Source organism: Saccopteryx leptura, chromosome X (genome assembly GCF_036850995.1).
Source record: "Saccopteryx leptura isolate mSacLep1 chromosome X, mSacLep1_pri_phased_curated, whole genome shotgun sequence".
NCBI classification, from domain to species: domain Eukaryota; kingdom Metazoa; phylum Chordata; class Mammalia; order Chiroptera; family Emballonuridae; genus Saccopteryx; species Saccopteryx leptura.
Window position 1 is genome coordinate 128,782,383 of NC_089516.1, and position 18,179 is coordinate 128,800,561.

General features: G+C 38.6%; 1 pseudogene; it reads left to right on the top strand.

Annotated features, from left to right (window-relative positions):
* Positions 1-11,037: 11,037 nt before the first annotated feature.
* On the top strand, positions 11,038-16,637 carry LOC136386482 (prohibitin 1 pseudogene; annotated as a pseudogene).
* The last annotated feature ends 1,542 nt before the right edge of the window (positions 16,638-18,179 follow it).

An 18,179-nucleotide genomic window follows, 5' to 3' on the forward strand; every position in this document is an offset into this window, starting at 1 on the left:
TTTATGCAGCATTTTTTACAATAGTCAAGATCTGGAAATAGCCCTAGTGTCTATCAGTAAACGAGTAGATTAAATAGCAGTGGTACATATACAAAATGGAATACTACACAGGTGTGAAAAAGAAGGAAATCTTACCTTTTGTGACAACATGGATGGACCTGGAGATTATTATGCTAAGTGAAATAAACCATGCAGAGAAAGAAAAGTTTTATATAATCTCACATATATGTGGAATCTAATGAACAAAGTGAACCAAGGAACAGAATTGAGGTAGAGGCAGGGTCACAGGGAGCAGAGGGACAGCTGTCAGAGGGAAGGGGATGAGGGGATGAGATCAGAGAAGGTAAAGGGATTAGTAAAACTATATATGCATAACACAGAGATACAGATAACAAAACAGCAAATCCTTCAGGGAACAGGGGAGGGAGTGAGAAGGAGGGGGGCAAAGGGTGTATAAAAAGGGACACAGGGTTCAGTGGGACACTTAAATCCATGTAAACACAATAAATTAAAAATTAATAAAAATTAAAAATACTAAAAAAAGATTTTGGAAAATGGAAGTGTTACAAAAATTAGGTGCACTCTACACTATGTATTGTAATGGTAGAGAGGGGGTGGGGCAGGCTATTATGACTGATTTAGCATACATTTTCTGAGGAATGATCATTGCAAAAAGGTTGGTGTTTTGCTCTCTTGTTTCATCTTTCTTCCTCTCTTCCTTTGTATTTATTTTGAGGCTCAATCTGAGCCTCTCTACATCCAAGTTTTCTCTAACCAACTGCTATAGTCTTCATTATTTGAACAACTTATCTAGCATGTCATCATTCACAGAATTGTGCTGTTTCTACAATTTTCTAGAGTAATATTAACACTAATCACTATTTCATTACCTGTTCATATATATATATATATATATATATATATATATATATATATATATATGTCTCCTCACCCCATGTTGTCCTTAAACCTTGGGATTGTATAGATGTAAAAAATTATGAATTATTCCAAAGGTTCTCAAAAAGGCTTCACGATGGATGTGCCTATTGTCTTAGAATTATTTGTATCTTTCTCAGAATTTAGCACAGTTATACCTAAATAAAGTAAGTTGCAAATGCTTGTTGAGTGGTGGAATAAATAAATGAATAGAGTCATTAATCCATTAAATCTAATATACTAATTTGGGTCCTTAGACTTATAGTAACTTTCAACCTTCTGTAGGTACTCTCAGCTCAATGTATACAGCAAAGACATGCATGACTGAAAGGTCAATGACACTGGAAAGTAGCATTATGCCAGAGATTGGAGAATCCAATCACAAATAATCATTGGACTTCACCATTAGCTTTTTTCTCCATGACTTTTAGTATTCAAGACTTTCAAATAACATAAAGATATTGACAGCTTTGTGTCCCCTTAGGCAGACACCTGGGTTTACAAAACTAATAAGACCTCCTTGCTCTTCCTCAGTTACAATAAGCACTCTCCAGCCTCAGGGTCTCTGCACTTGGTTTTTCTTCTGCTTGGAAAGTTCATTTACCAAATATCCTCATGACTCATTCTCACTCTCATACAGTTTCAGTTCTCTACTCAAATTATATTTTTATGTGAGGCCTTCCATGATCACTTGACATCCAACTCTCAAAAATTCCCATCTATCCAACCCTGTTTGAATTTTTCATTCAAACTTGTTGCCAGTTGACTTAATGAATACTTACAGAGATTAGTTTATTCTCTCTCTGTTTTATAATGTAAGCTCTATGTGGGTGGAGGATGGTACTTGTTTCTATTCTCCATGACCCCAGTATCTACTATGATCCCTGTTATGTTATAGGTGCTCAACAAATATTTGTAGAATGAATAAGTGGGTGAGAACTTTATTATAAATAGGATTGACCCTTAAAGTCTTCAAAACTGCCCCTTTAATTATAGTGCACTGTTGGTGGGAATGCAGATTGGTGCAACTACTCTGGAAAATATTGTGGAGGTTCCTCAAATATTTAAAAATGTAACTGCGTTATGATCCACTGATTCCACTTCTGGGTATATATCCAAAGAATCCAAAACACTAAGTCAAAAGAATATAGGTGCCCCCATGTTCATTGCAGCATTATTTACAATAGCCAATATATGGAAACAACCCAACGGCCCATCAATAAATGAGTGAATAAAAAAGCTGTGCTATATGTTGTACTCAGACATGAAAAAGAATGAAATATTATATTTTGTGAGAGCAGGGATGGACCTAGAGGGTATTATGCTAAATGAAATAAATAAGACAAAGAAAGACAAATACTATATGATTTAAATTATATGAGGAATCTAATAAACAGAATTTTAAAAGAATAAAATATAAACAGACTCATAGATAAAGAGACTGACAATTGTCAGAGAAATGATGGGTGAGGCTCTAGGTGGAAAAGGTGAAAAGATTAAGAAATACAAATTGGTAGGTACAGAATAGTCACAGAGATGTAGATTATTGCATAGGGAATATAGTCAATAATATCATGATAACTATGTATGGGGCCAGGTGGGTACTTGAAGCAGTAGGGGGAATGACTCTGTAAAGTATATAAACTTCTAACCACTTTGCTGTACATGTGAAGCTAATGCAGAATAATATTTAATGTAAAAAAATAAACACTATTCCCTAACTGCATTTTAAAGATTTGAAATTATTTCCTAATTCTTTTTCACAGAATAATGCAAACTTTTTTCATGCATTTATCAAATATTGAAAAATTTAATAGCAAAAGCTATAATAATATAGTGAGATGATATGTTAAGACTTTATTATGTTCTAGGCATGATGCTAAGAATTTCATACATGGTACTTTATTTCATTCCTGCAACAATCCTATAAGGGAGTATTTTTAGTATCCTCATTTTACAAATAAGAAAACTGAGGTTCACAAAAGATAAGCAACTTAGCCAAGACTTCACAGCAAGTAAGTCATAGTCTGACTGCTTTTAACATGTGCCATAGTGGGATGTGGGAAGAAGATTGGATACACAGAATGGGAAACTAACTGAGCATGGGCAGGTAGAAGACTGCTTATGCAACAGGGATTATGGGTGTGGGGTGAGAGAGAATTGAGGAATGGGATCATGAAAAGAATTAGAAAATAGCTAGACTCATTTAAACACATGGCCCTCTATTACCAATGCCTATGTTTTAGGCTACAATACAAAAGTAATCATGCCTTTTGTGTGGCTACCTTTTTACAAGAATGTCCTTTACTTCCAATGACTACTCTTCTGAGACCAGCTCAAATGAAGCCTCCTGCATCAAGACTTCCTGATCTTTTTTCCACTTCAACAGGGAATGGACTCTCTCCTGCTGCTATTGGGTGAGGAATATGGGAAAATATCATAGCTGGAGTGCAAGGGACTGTTGAGGGCACTAGGATCACTTAGCCACTGAGCTAGGCATGATATGAAGGATTCATAGATTTTACAGGGAAGTTTTTAATTTGTGTCAAGGTTGCAGAAGGTCTGAAAAGTCCGTGATAAACAAGCAACAAAGTAATGCAAACCTGTCTCCTGATTGGTCAGAGGAGGCTCCATGCAAACTACAAGTTTAAAAAAAACTTGGTAAATAACAGCCAAGTAACTCACAGCAGCCATGAGGATTGGTCCCAGCATCAAATTCTAACAATACAGCAACCACTCTTGCCACTTTTTTCCATATCATTGCCTCCTTCTAGAAAGTTCTTTCCTTCCATCTGTGCCTATGAAAATCCTGCCCCACTATTCAAGGCCCAGACATATGTGAACTCCTCTCTGAAACCTTAATTTCATGCTCCTTCATTCCCAACAGTGGTGACCAACAGAGGTGTTACTATACGATGGGGGACAAAGAGAGGCCACACTGTTCTTAAGTGGCAGAGGTGCAGTGAGGATATGCAACTGGTTCGCCCCAGTTTGGCAGAACCAATACCTAATTTTTTGTTGAGTTCTGTGAACCGGTTGTTAAAATGGCACTTGTAATCAGGTTCCCTCTGAGGTGGTTGCCTGGTTAACTGCCCAAAGTGGAAATCACAAATTTGTATTACTTAAGCTTTTTTAACGTTTATCTATACAACAGCATACTCTAAGTGTCCACAGTAATGATCATTCTGTCCATAGGTGAAAAAAGTTGCAAGGGAGGACACCAATCAAGAAGCACTATGGAAATATCTTAAATAATAGTTTCCTTGTTCTTGTCAAGTATCATTTAATATTTTTTCATTAATATTTTTAAACTTTCTTATAATCTAGTTTTGTGTACCTCTTTTATTGTTTTTAGTTAAGTACCAAATGCATGAAATAATAAACTACATTTCAGTATATCGTTTTTATAGTGTAAATTAGTGGTTCTCAAAGTGTGCACCAGGATGCACTGGTGTGCCCTACAAGATTTCCTATGGTATACCAGAGAAATATGTCCCTGTTGGGGCCAAAAAACCAACAGGGTCTTTGGAGTTTAGATTTTTGGGGGACAGAGGTGTGGGGAATTGGCTGTAAGCTGACAATCTGCCCAACCCCCTCCTCATTTGCCTGATTAGGTTGCAAAAGGCTGTTCAGCTGTGGTGCTGGATTGTTTACACTACCTCCCATGTTCCCCGGAAAGACTGGAGGCAAGTTTCTTCTATCCTTTGTTTTGTGTAAAGTTAAGATGATATGTATGGTGGGGGCTTTCTGCACTCAACATCAGTAAAAGTAAAAAGAGAGGGACTCTTCAATGTATTGACGAGGAAATGAGAGTTTGCCTTTCAAATATATGGCCAAACATTGAATAAATCACTGGGACACATCAGGTCATGTTTCTCATAAACACAAGGATGAAAAAACTTAACACATTTGCACCAGGACGTGCCAAATTTACTAAATCTTACTAAGAATGTGTGTATGTGTGTGTGTGTGTATATATATATATGTGTGTGTGTGTGTGTGTGTGTGTGTGTATAACTTTTTTGTCATTTTTTTGTTTTTAACTCTTCTTTTTTACAAATTCTAAAAAGCATAACTCAAAAAATGTCACATAAAAATTAAATTTATTCTGACATTTTTTAATGTCAGAATAAATTTAATCATATCATATTTATTTCATTTAATTACCATAAAAGCACGCTTGGACTTTATATTTTTTCTTTACTATTTGACTTAATTATTATAACATATTTCTCAGAAATTTATATATAGTGCACCTACAATTATTTGTAGGATTTTAAATGTGCCCCGACTTCAAAAAGTTTGAGAGCCACTGCTGTAAATGGTCATTAGGACAGAGAACAAGTTGTTACATTATTTGAATCCCACCACTGTAGAAGTGGGATTGGAGCCCTAGTCTAACTGCAATATTCATGCTCTTCCCAGGTAACAATTTGCTTATTTCCAGATATCAAAGGCTGTGTACTCCACTTCCACATCAGTTGAGTCTGTGGAATATGAACAAGGAAACACAGAATGGACAACGAACTGAGCATAGGCAACTAGGAGATTCACTTGGGATCTCTTTCTTGTTGCTATGCTTCCTCTTACTACATCCCTTTCCCTTTATCTTATGGTAAATCAGCAGCGGCAATACTCCATTAGATTTTTATTCTGGAGGTCAGCAAATATCTGGGGGGAAAAACAAACAACAACAACAAAAAATAGTGCTGTTCTGGTAGGGGCTGTACAGGAAGGAGGTGTACTTGGGGCAGAACTAAATACTGTACAACTTGGATTAACTCAAAAAGCATACTCAAGAACCATTTTTCTGGACATCTTTGCCTAGACCCTGGTTGAATATACCCTACTTTTTAGGGGGTGTAATGCAAGGCTGGTATTTCCAACTCTGGCATATAAGAAATTAATTATGATATCCAAATCTGGGTTCCCTCTCCAGCACTTACCAGACTAAAGCCAACTCTTTTTCTCTCCTCATGCTCTGTCCATTTCCATCCTCCACCATGTGCCTCAGCAACCATTTAACCTATTGATTTGGTAATTCTGAAGATAAGATGAAGTGTCTGAATTTATCAGCCTGATTACTACTAGAAACCATTTCCAGATATATGCAGGCAGAAGAGGGAGCTATATGAAAGGAGAGAACCATTATGAAAGTAATAAAAGAAGGATGGGAAACATGCATTGTTCAAGGCAGAATTCTCTAGTTATGGTTCTCAACATTTGTTCCATGGGCAACCAGCTGCAGAGTAATCTAAGAGCTTTTAAAAATACAGAATTTCAGTTCCCAAAACTAGACCTACTGAATCTACATTATAACAAGCTCCCCAGCCTAACCTGTGGTGCAAGAGGATATAGCATCAACCAAGAAAACCAAGGTGGCTGTTTTGAAACCTGAGGTCCCAGCTTGAGCCTGAGGTCACAAGTCCGATTCCCAGTCAAGGCATGTGCAAGAAGCAATCAATGCACAACTAAGTGGAGCAATAATTTGATGCATCTTCTCTCTCACCTCTCCTCTCTCTCTCTCTCAAAAAAAAAACAAAAAACAAAAAAAAAAAACTAAACTTTCCAAGTCATTCCAATATGCACTTCGTGGATTAGTCTGCGGGCCGCACAAAATTGTTTGGCGGCCCGCATGCGGCCCGCAGGCCGCGAGTTTGAGACCCCTGCTTTAAATCCATCAAAGTCTGCTTTATATATTTAGGTGCTCCTATATTAGGTGTGTAGATATTTATAACGGTTATATCTTCCTTTTGGATTGCTCCGTTTATCATTATGTAATGACCTTCTTTATCTCTAACTATATAGTCTTTGTTTTAAAGTCCATTTTGTCTGATATAAGTATTGCTACCCCAGCTTTTTTTTTCGTTTCCATTTGCATGAAATATTTTTTCCATCCTTTTATCTTCAGTCTATGAGCATCTTTTGATTTAAGGTGTGTCTCTTGTAGACAGCATATGTATGGGTCCTGTTTTCTTATCCATGCAGCTACCCTATGTCTTTTTAAGGGATCATTTAATCCATTTACATTTAAGGTTATTATTGATATGTAATTGTTTATTGCCATTTTATTCTTTAAAACTGTATTCCTCTTTTGCTGTATTCTTTTTCTCCTTTGATCTGTTTACAACAGGTCCCTTAGCATTTCTTGCAGCCTCAGTTTGGTTGTAGTGAATTCCTTGAGTTTTTTTTTGTCTGTAAAGCTTTTTATTTCTCCTTCAATTTTAAATGATAGCCTTGCTGGATAAAGTAGTCTTGGTTGTAGGCTCTTGTTTTGCATTACTTTGAATATTTTTTGCCATTCCCTTCTGGCCTCAAGTGTTTCTGTTGAGAAATTGGAAGTCATCCTTATAGGGGGTCCTTTGTAGGTGATAGTCTTTTTTTCTCTCGCAGCTTTAATATTTTCTCTTTATCACTTAGCTTTGGTATTTTAATTATGATGTGTCTTAGTGTTGATTTCTTTGGGTTTCTTTTTAGTGGAGTTCTCTGTGCTTCCTGAACATGTGAGATGTTTTCTTGCCTTAATTGAGGGAAGTTTTCAGCTATGATATGTTTGAACAAAGTCTCTATCCCTTGTTCTTTCTCTTCTTCTTCAGGAACCCTTATGATGCGGATGTTATTTCTCTTCATGTTGTCACAGAGCTCTCTTAGAGTTTCCTCAGACTTTTTGAGTCTCTTTTCTTTTTTCTGCTCTGCTTCCATGCCTTTATTTATCATGTCCTCTAACTTGCTGATTCGATTCTCCACTTCATCCATCCTGCTTTTAATTCCTTCCATTGTGTTCTTTATTTCAGATACTCTATTTGTCATTTCTGACTGATTCTTTTTTATTATTTCAATGTCCTTTTTATATTTTCTATCTCTTTATTTAGGTGTTCGTAATGACCATCTATTGTTCTAATATCTTTGAGCATCCTAACAATCGTTATTTTAAACTCTGCATCTGGTAATTTGGTTATATCTGATTCATTCAGGTCCTTTTCTGGGGATTTCTCTTGGTTCATTTGTATTGCATTTCTGTGCCTTTGCATTTCTCTGTGTAAAGGAAGGTTTTGGCCACTGGAGTCCACTGGGTATGACCTCTGTTCCCTAGGTATGGTCTGTCTGCAGGCCCGCCACCCCCTCTTCTGTTGCTGCCTAGGGCTTTTGGGTTTGGGCATTGCCAGTGCCTGCCCACTGGGGCTATTGCTGTGGTTTCCACCTCTCCTTCAAGGGAGTGGCTGTGATCACATGCTCGGGTGCACAAGCCTTGGTGGCCTTGGTCTTTGCCCCACCCCCATGTGTGGTGTTATGCTGGGCACTGAGGGCAGTGGTGAGCACCTTTGCTCAGCTGCTGGTCTCTGCTTGTTTCTGGGATTTCACCCCACTCATGGAATGGCTGCTAGTCTTGGCTCTATTGGCCAGTCAGGACTGCATGCCCATGCTCAGCTCAGTAGTGGAACTCCATCTGTTCTGGGCTTTTGGCTCCATCCCCACAGGAGGAGCTGGCTCCCAAGTCAGGCCACAAACCTTGGTTCCACGGGTGAGGTAAAGCTGTGCTCCTGCGCCTTTGCTCAAGGGCTAGTCTTTACCCCTTCCGGGGTTCCCACCCTTCTCCCACAGGCTGGATTACAGGCTGCAGGCAGCTGGGCTTGACCGCTTTTGCAAGCCTACTCCTCCCCAGCTGGGCAAGACTGAGCTCACACATGAGCCCAGTGGGCTTCTGCCCCTGCTGACAGAACCGCGCCTCTGCGTCCCGCCACCACCCGCCCTCCGGCAAGCCCTCAGTTGTGTGGGGTGCAGGTGCTGTAGTTCAGACCCTAACACTCACTACTGTAGACCTGAAAGCTCCCTCCTTCTAAGCAGCTCTGCTCTGAGTGCCGTGGGAGAGCTTGTTTGGCTGGCGTCCTGCTTCCCTTTGCTGGTATTGCTGTTTCCGGGGGAAATATTCACTTCAGATTTGGGGAGTGACTTGTCCCAGGGGTTAGGGTGGCTGTCTCCCAAAATATTTCTCCCTGTGCCTACTATATTACACTCTCTTCCTGCTATTCCAGTCCTCTCTCCCCATCCCCTGGAGCCCCGGGTGAGTGGTTGTGAGAGAGGTGTTCTGCGTGGTCCCTTTAAGAAGAATCCTGGGTCTGAGAAATCAGACTCTTTCTCACAAACAGTATCCTGACTTGTTTCCAGCTAAATACTGTCCTTACGCCTCTCCTGGGGCTCAGGACCCTCCCCTCTCTGCTAAACTTACTTCCCACCACGTGAGTCTCTCCCAGCTGCCGTTCACTCCGGGGAGCTGGGCAGCCCTCTCTGCATTTCCGCTTTTCCTACCAGTCTCAGTGTGGCTTCTTCAATGTTCCTTGGTTGAAGAGTCCTCTTAGTTTAGTCCAAAGTTGGTTTTTCCAGATGATAGTTCTTAAAATTATTTTGTAATCCACTTTGGTTCTGGGAGGTGGATGTTGGTACATTTGCCTACTCCAGCACCATCTTATCTTCCCTTCATTGGTCTCTTTTGAGGCTCTGTTGAAATCTGATGATCATTATAAATGTGAAGATACAAAGACTTGAATTATTTTTCTATATCCTTCCAAAGGAACATGATTTTTCTGAAGTAGCACCAAATTCATGGCTTGAAGCTTCATAAAGAGCTTTAGGTCCATTTGTGTGTCTCAGCTATGAGTGATGAATAGCCATCCATCCTCTTGTGACTGAAGTTACTGCCTATTGTCATACTCGGTAAGCAATTGTATAAATTCCCTTTCATACAACTCACAAATATGTTAGCCAAAATAATTTCTCTTAGAATTATAAAAGTGGAAATAGAGAGTACAGAGAGATATTGAGTTTTCTCCAAGGGGCTATGAATGCATCATTAAGAAAGCCTTCAAAAGAGATTAGCAATCCATCTGGTATGTTTGCACATCATTTAGTGCCATTTTGAGGCCTTTCTGAAGCAATGATAGTCACAGTGGGGAGGAAGAGGAGACTGCACTGGCCATTAAGACCATATAGTAAGAAGCTATGGTTATTAGGGCATAAAGCTGTGCAACGCTTCATCAGCTCTGACTTCACCTTAGTTCTCCAAAGTTTAATAAAAATCAATGCTTGGATTACAATGCCAGAAGATTTGTTAAGGCATTGTTATACACCTCAGGCTTTTCTCTAAAAAAATGACTCTCCATATCGTTGGAGACCTTTCTCTCTCTTTCTCTTTCTCTCTCTTTCTCACACACACACACACACACACACACACACACACACAAACTAATCAATGGATGAATCTCTATACCTTTTGATCCATCATTTTTCACATCAAACTGGTACCCATCTTGGTTAAATATGGGTCAACTTAGCAAAATTTTCACTGAAAACTCCCATACTCTTTAGGAGTCTTAAAATCCAGATACAAATGTAATCAGAACATTGTGTAAAAGTTTTGTTGTATCATAGCCACATTTTATATAAAATAATTCTCCTTTAGTAGGCAATATATCTGCTTCTATGGAATTCTCTTTTCTTTTAGGAGAAATTGTACTCCCTGCAGTGTACCTATAAATAATAAGATGGAATACACTTTCATTCACCTCATCGTGAAAGTTAGGAATTTTGTCTAGCTTAGTGTATACCTTTGTTCCAAAAGCTGAATTCTTGGCCTCTGGAATTATTTTCTGCATGAAATGATCATGCAGAATAGATTGAACCAAGTGCTCATAGTGAAAATGCTTATTTCCTGGCAGAAGCACAATATGAATGAAACAAGCAGATAAGGCCCCAGAGATTTGCAACTCCACTGAGAAATGTCGAGTTTAATCAGTTTGTTCTTAATTCAGAATTCAATCATCTTATTTTCTTTTTGATCAGAATTGGAAATATGTCATCAGGTTTGAAAGAGTCTCCCCAATGACTATAGAAAGTCTATTAAGGAAGGAAGTTTTATCTATTTTGCTCACTGGTTAGACCCATGGCATAGATCAATGACTGACACATAGTAAGCACTCAATGAATACTTTCTGTTCTTGTTTTTAACTGGACAGCAATATGAATTTAAAATCCAGATGTGTGGCTGGGGAATTTATGTGGAGTTGAGAGTGGAAGCAGGTGTGAGTGGGTCCAGCAGAAGGAGATATGGTTGCCAAAATATTTGAATTCATTGGTAAGTTCAGCCTGGCCTTAGCTGTTATGGGCAGCATGGTGAACTCTGTCTTGTATAATGTGAATGCTGGGCACAGGGCTGTCATCTTTGACCACTTCTAGGAAGTACAGAACATTGTGGTAGGGAAAGGGACTCACCTTCTCATCCTTTGGGCACAGAAATCAATTTTCTTGGAGTGCTGCTCTGAATGATGTAATATGTCAGTAATCACTGGTAGTAAAGATTTACAGAATGTCAACCTCAGCCTGTATATCTTTTTCCATCTGATTGCTAGCCAGCTTCCCCATATCTTCACCAGCATTGGAGAGGTCTACGATGAGCACATGCTGCTATTCATCACTAGAGAGAACTTCAAGTCAGTGGTGGCTTGTTTGACATTGAAGAACTCATCACTCAGAAAGAGCTTGTCTCCAAATAGGTGAGTTATGACCTTATGGAGCAAACCACAAGTTTAGGCTCATCCTGGATGACGTAGGCCAAATGGGTGGCCCAGAAGGAAGTATAAAGGGCCATATTTGTGGTGAAAAAGGCCAAACAACAGAAGAAGGTGGCCCTCCTCTCTGCTGAGAGGAATCCAAAATTTCTGAGCTGATTGTCAAGTCATTTGCTACTGCTGGTGATGGCTTAATTGAGCTACACAAGTTGAAAGCCACAGAGCACATCTCCTTCCATCTCTCAAGCTCTCTGAACACTCCTTACTTGCTGATTGGGGCACTTGGTGCACCTCTAGCTACCTCAGTGAGGTTACCCTGCCTGACCCTCCTTGAGCCATGTTTCCTTTCCTTTCTTTTCCTTTAGTTTCTTTTCTTTCTTTTTTTTTTCTTTTCTTTTAAGTGAGAGGCCTGGAGGCAGACAGACAGGCTCCTGCATGCACCCAGATGGGGATCCACTCAGCAAACTGCTATACACACTTGGGGCTTCTGCTCCATTGCTCAGCAACTGGACTATTTTAGTACCTGAGGTGAGGCCATGGAGCCATCCTCAACACCCGGGGCCAACGTGCTTGAACTATTTGAGCCATGGCTGCAAAAAGGAAAGGGGGGAGGGAGAAGGGTGGAAAAGCAGATGGTCACTTCTGTGTGCTCTGACCAGAAATTGACTTTTTCATGCCAGAGACTTTTACACACCAGGCCACTGCTCTACTATGGAGCCAACCAGCCAGGGCGCCCCACTCTGCTCCCACCTTCTGCTCTCATCCCAGAATCAGTGTGAAATTTCATAATTGGCTTTATGTAAATAAAAGTAAAATCACTTCAAATCTCTAAAAAAAATAAAAATAAAAAAATTCAGGTGATAGTGGTAAGCATATGTTCAGCTGTTTTTTAAAACTAATAGAGAAAAGAACAAGACTCCCCCAACCCTGTGCCCCCTAGTCTTGGCCCCACTTACTTCTCTACCACTGCTAAAAATCCACATTCAGGTTCTGTAATTATATGGAATGTGGTTCAAGCTCCACTTCCCAGTCCTGAGCTGACCACCATAACCAGAGAGCATAAACGGGGAGGCACTGCCTAGGACAGGAAATTTGCCAAAAGAGCATATGATAGAGATAAAGAACAGATTGCATCCCAGGGATATGCATAGCCCTGGTAGACATTGTGCTTCTAGCCTTACAGAAGCACAACCCAAAATAGCTAATGCGCACAAGCAGAGCCCCCACTCAAGCCACCAGGACAAAAGTTTCTTAATTTTCTGAACCACAGAACAACTCAGAAATTCTTGGCACAATACACGACACTGAGGAGCAGAGTTAAAATAATTGTGGTCCATCAAAAAGAAACTAGTTAACAGATTGATCAGAACATAGGTAGTTCATTTTATATATCTAGATAATTCTAAAAACTGAAGAAGTTTCTCTTCTCAGAATATTGCTTGTCAAGACAGCCTTATCATTTATTAACCAGAAATTAATTTGACTAGCATAAAGGCATAAAAATAATTTAGAAAATAATTTCTATAAATTAAAAATGTTATTTTAATGATAGTGAAACTGTAACAAAACAGCAAATTTTAAGGAGGAAACACCTATATCCTATGACCCCAATTTTTTTGCATTTTCCCTAACTCCCAGCCCTGATCTATATTCATATTTTTATTGTATTCACATATAATGTTTTAAAATTATTTATGCCTTATTTACACAGTAGTATTCATACTACAAATAATAGAGATAATCAAAAAGAAAATTAAAACTGTCTTTAATCTTACCAGAAAGAACAACTTTTAACATTTTGGTTAGCCACTGTTAGTATTTTGGTGCAGACTTACCAATTTAATAAAGTGCTACTGCTATACATACACACACAATTGCATAAAGACCGCAAACATCTTATCTAAGAAACTATCTTTTTTACTTAATAATAAATAGTAAACATATTTCCATATCAATAAATACATTATAAGCTCTCCCAGATTTGTAACTCTATCATTCGTGCTTTATTATTCAATTCTCCAGGATACTGCATTAAAGCTGTCTTCATGAATAAAGTCATGATCCATTATCCATTGTGTGCTCTGCATTGAGTAGATATTGTGAAATGCATACATATCTGCCATTTACTATCTGCTTATTATGTGCCAGGCATTGCCTATGGTACATTACAAATGTTCACTTACACCCCTACGGAATATACACCATCATTTCTATTAGATCAAGAAACTGAGGTAGGCTCAGAGAAATGTTAAAACTGTTCTCAAAGCTATAAAGTGGAGAGATCCTAAGTTGAAGATACATTCATCTGACTTTCAAGCCCATTATTGTTCTTTGAGATACTAGTTTGGGATTTGATTTGTGACAGTAGTGATAAGATTAGAGAATAGAATGGAGCAGAATAGGTGAGGACAATAAGACTGAAAAAGAGTCTCAATTCATGTGATAATAAATCCCATCAGGTAAGGGGAATTCCCACTTTCTAGAGTAGTTAAAGAAAGCATTATTGGAAGATGGAATCAGAGATGGATCTTGAAAGATAAGCTAGGTAGGCACTCTGCATGGGGCACTGGGAAGCAGCATAGGCAAAGGCTTAGTGGCAGAAATTTAACATTTGTTGGGTTTGGCCCAATAAAAGTACTAGTCTTATGAGCGGAAAGGGTTTGCCCTGGAAAAGGGTGCGGCTGAAGAGGGGTGATCCCAGCATATATGATCTTGCACAGTGTCAATGAGAGTCTCTCATACTATGACAGTATTCAACAAGCCATGGTATGTAGAACATTCTGTTTCCATATGGTTAGTTTTGAGTTAATGAACTTGGAAACCTTGCAACCTTTGGAAAGAACTAGACTACATATTAAGTGATTAAAGTTTGAAATTTCATTTTCCATTTATGCCCAAATGAGGTTGAGGCTTTTTTTTGTAGAAAAATATATTAAGCATTCTATACCTATTTTCTTGCACAATATCTGAATGATTTTGATCACCTGTTGATTTGATGTTAGCTACTAAATGCTGAGATAGAAATCAACTCTGACCATGTAGATTTTCAACATTAAAGATAGATCTTGATGCTAATTAGCAGGAGTTCGGTTTCAGAGTGGAGCATGATGTTTAAATCTGCTCTTTTGTTTGGATTTGATGACAGAGGAAGGATCAAAGGGAACAGAGGAAAAGAGGACAGAGAGAAAGAGGATGATAGGATAGGATAATACTGAAGGGAAGGGGGGAGGGCACTGTTGGGAGGGGGCAAGGGAGATGTTGAGCAAAATATGGGGGAGGGGGGATGCCTGTGGGGCAACGCTAGAATCTATGTAAACACAATAAATTAAATTAAATAAAAATTAAAAAAAACTCCATGTCTTTAAAAAGAAGCCTTCCTTCCTTGGCCAGTTGGCTCAGCGGTAGAGCATCAGCCCAATGTGTGGAAGTCTTAGGTTCGACTCCCTTCTAGGGCACACAGAAGTGACCATCTGCTTCACCACCCTTTTTCCTCTCCTTTTTATCTCTCTCTTCCCCTCCTGCAGCCAAGGCTCCATGGGAGCAAAGTTGGCCTGGGCACTGAGGACGGCTCCATGGCCTCCACCTCAGGTAACTGGAATGGCTCCAGTTGTGGCAGAACAATGGCCCAGATGGACAGAACATCACCCCTTAGTGGGCACGCCTGGTGGATCCTGGTCCAGCATATGCCGGAGTCTGTCTGTTTGCTGCCCCCTGTTAATCACTTCGAAAAAATTAAAATTAAAATTAAAGAAGGCCTGACCTGTGGTGGTGCAGTGGATAAAGCGTCGACATGGAAATACTGAGGTCGCCGGTTCAAAACCCTGGGCTTGCCTGGTCAAGGCACATGTGGGAGTTGATGCTTCCAGCTCCTCCCCCCTTCTCTCTTTCTGTCTCTCCCTCTCCTCTCTAAAATGAATAATTTTTAAAAAAAAGATTGAAAAAAAATAAAGAAGAAGCCTTCCTCTTTAGTTTGGTCTATTACACTGAGGAACAAAATTTTTGTTGCATCCACAAACACTTGTTCTTACCTACTTCGAGTGCTCTGATTTCAAATCTGACATTAATTTTTCTCTGTTAGCTACAGTTTTTTTTCAACTCAAGATTTTAGTTTTTCATTGTATTGTAAAATTTTCAACATTTAGTTTAACATAATGAAGTAGAATGTCTTCTTGGGCATCATCTTTGTGAAAATATAATAATGCAGTAAATACACTAATACACTAAAAGATATGATTGCATCAAAATTTGTCTACAATTTTGAAATAGAACATATTAAAACACTTATTTTAATCATAAAATTTGTGCAAAACTTATTTAAATTCTATTCAGGGAAAAATTTGCATTTGTAGCTCTTGTGTTTGTGTACTTGTTGAGGACAATCTCATTTGATGTTCCAGCAGTAGTCTGCTCATCACTAACAGCTCCAAGATTTTCAGGAAATTTATCAAGGTGACTGTTCAGGAAGTGGACCTTAACGCTCATGTTACATCCAATGTCATGGAAAGCCAACAGCATCCTTTGAACCAGAAGTTCATAGTTTTCTGCTTTTTTGTTGCCAAGGAAGTTCTTTGCAACTGCCACAAAAGACTGTCATGCTGCATTGTCCTCCTTATTCATCTTCCTGACAAATTCTTCATCACATATGAGGGTTTGAATTTGAGGCCCATCGAATACACTTGCTTTTATATTCTTGAAAGACAGGGCAGGAAAAGCAGAAATAATATGTTGAAAGCATTCACTTTCTCTATTCAAAGCCTGAACAAACTGCTTCATTAAGCCAAGTTTGATGTGAAGTGGGGGAAAAATGATCCTGTCTCAATTAACTACAGGTTCATTCACAAGCTCAGCTGTCCCACAAACACAGAAAGCAAGGATACTTTGTGAAACCTCTCTGTTGTCCTAGCAGGAAATTTACCGTTTTAAGAACCACACAAATGATCCAGTTAAGCTCCTCATATTTCAGAAAGTCGAGGACAATTTTTATGTCATTCTTACTAAGTCATTCAATTCCAGTTGGCTAAACTGCTGAGGGGTTATGACTGTTTGGCATCAGAAGAAGACCCTCAGATTCTACAACCATTTCCACATGCATCTAATCAAAATGCACTTGATCACCATGTTCACTTTCTTCGTCCTTAGAAGAAATAAAACCATTGAAAACTGTAACCAGGAGTGTCTCAGAGTGTGGGATAGGTCGTATTGCTGAAGGAATATTAGCATATGCAATCATATACCATTTTCTTGCCGAGGCCCTTTGTATGGATCAGACAGAAATAACAGTTACTACTGTGGTCCTTAGGTTCACGCCAAACTATGAGAATACCAAAAGACATTTCTTTGCATTTTCCTTTTGTCCAGTCACAAAGCATTTTCTCACAATTATGACACACAATATGAGGAGCCCAATTCCTGTCTTGATCGCCAAGGGGATGTTGAAAATAGGCAATATATGCATGTGTCACAAATGATGAAATATTGCACCTTTGATGTTGAAGTGTGTATCAGTCACATATATAACAGAAGGTGTCAGGACTATTCTTATATTTACACCTACTCGAAGAAGCCATGATTCAATCTTAAAACAAAATAAGAGGGTGTTTTTTTTATCAGATAATAATTTTTTACATTTAAAAACAACTACAATTATGTAAAAGTGATGTTTGTAAAACATTAATTGCCTTGTGGTTATGTTCAATCCAAGAGTCATTGTCCTTTTCTTTTATAAATTTTTATTAATTTTAATGGGGTGACACCAATAAATCAGGGTAAATATATTCAAAGAAAACATCTCCAAGTTATCTTGTCATTCAATTATGTTGCATATCCATCACCCAAAGTCAGATTGTCCTCTGTCACCTTCTATCTGGTTTTCTTTGTGCCCCACCCCCTCCCCCCCATAACCACCACACTCTTGTCCATTTTTATCTCTTTAACTCCATTTTACAACCAATGCATGCCATTAACTGTAACAAAAAAAAAATTAAAATTGCATAAAAACTAGAGCATGAACCAAAAAACATTTCAAATTTGGAATCAGCGATTCAGAGATATATAGAAACAGTTCTAAAACCTCATGCAACAGAAAATGAAAAAAAATTGTTTCCCAGTGTTATTTGTGTCTGAACCACACCTAAAGAAATAAGTTTATTTTAAACATCTTATTAGATGGGTTATACACATTTTAAAATTAGGTTGCATCTTTGGATACAAACTGATTTATTAATTATGTGTGCAGGTACAGACTATTTTTATGCATTTTTGGTAAGATGATTTCAAAAATCCTGCTTTTTCTGCCTTCTTTTACATTTCAACTAATAAATTTGATGACAAGTAGATACAGCCTGAAGAAAAGCAATATATGTACTTGTTCCACTTCAACTACCCAACAGTAGATAGTGGTTCAAAGGGCATCAATAAGAGATTGGGTTTGATTTTAAAGTTCTCTTTGAAATCACAGCAAACAAGGTGTTGCACTAAGCCCCTCTGTAATTTTTGGCTTGGCCGCAGGTGAGATGTTCTTGAACAAACAGGCTCCAACAGTCTTCAGTGAAGACTTTGAAAATTGGCACTTCCTAAGTTTACTCTCAGCATCCAACTTCTGTCACTGATCAGAGTTAGCACTTATTTGTAGAGAAGATTAAAAAAATGCAAACCCTCAGGCCTGTTAAGAAGGGTGTTGAG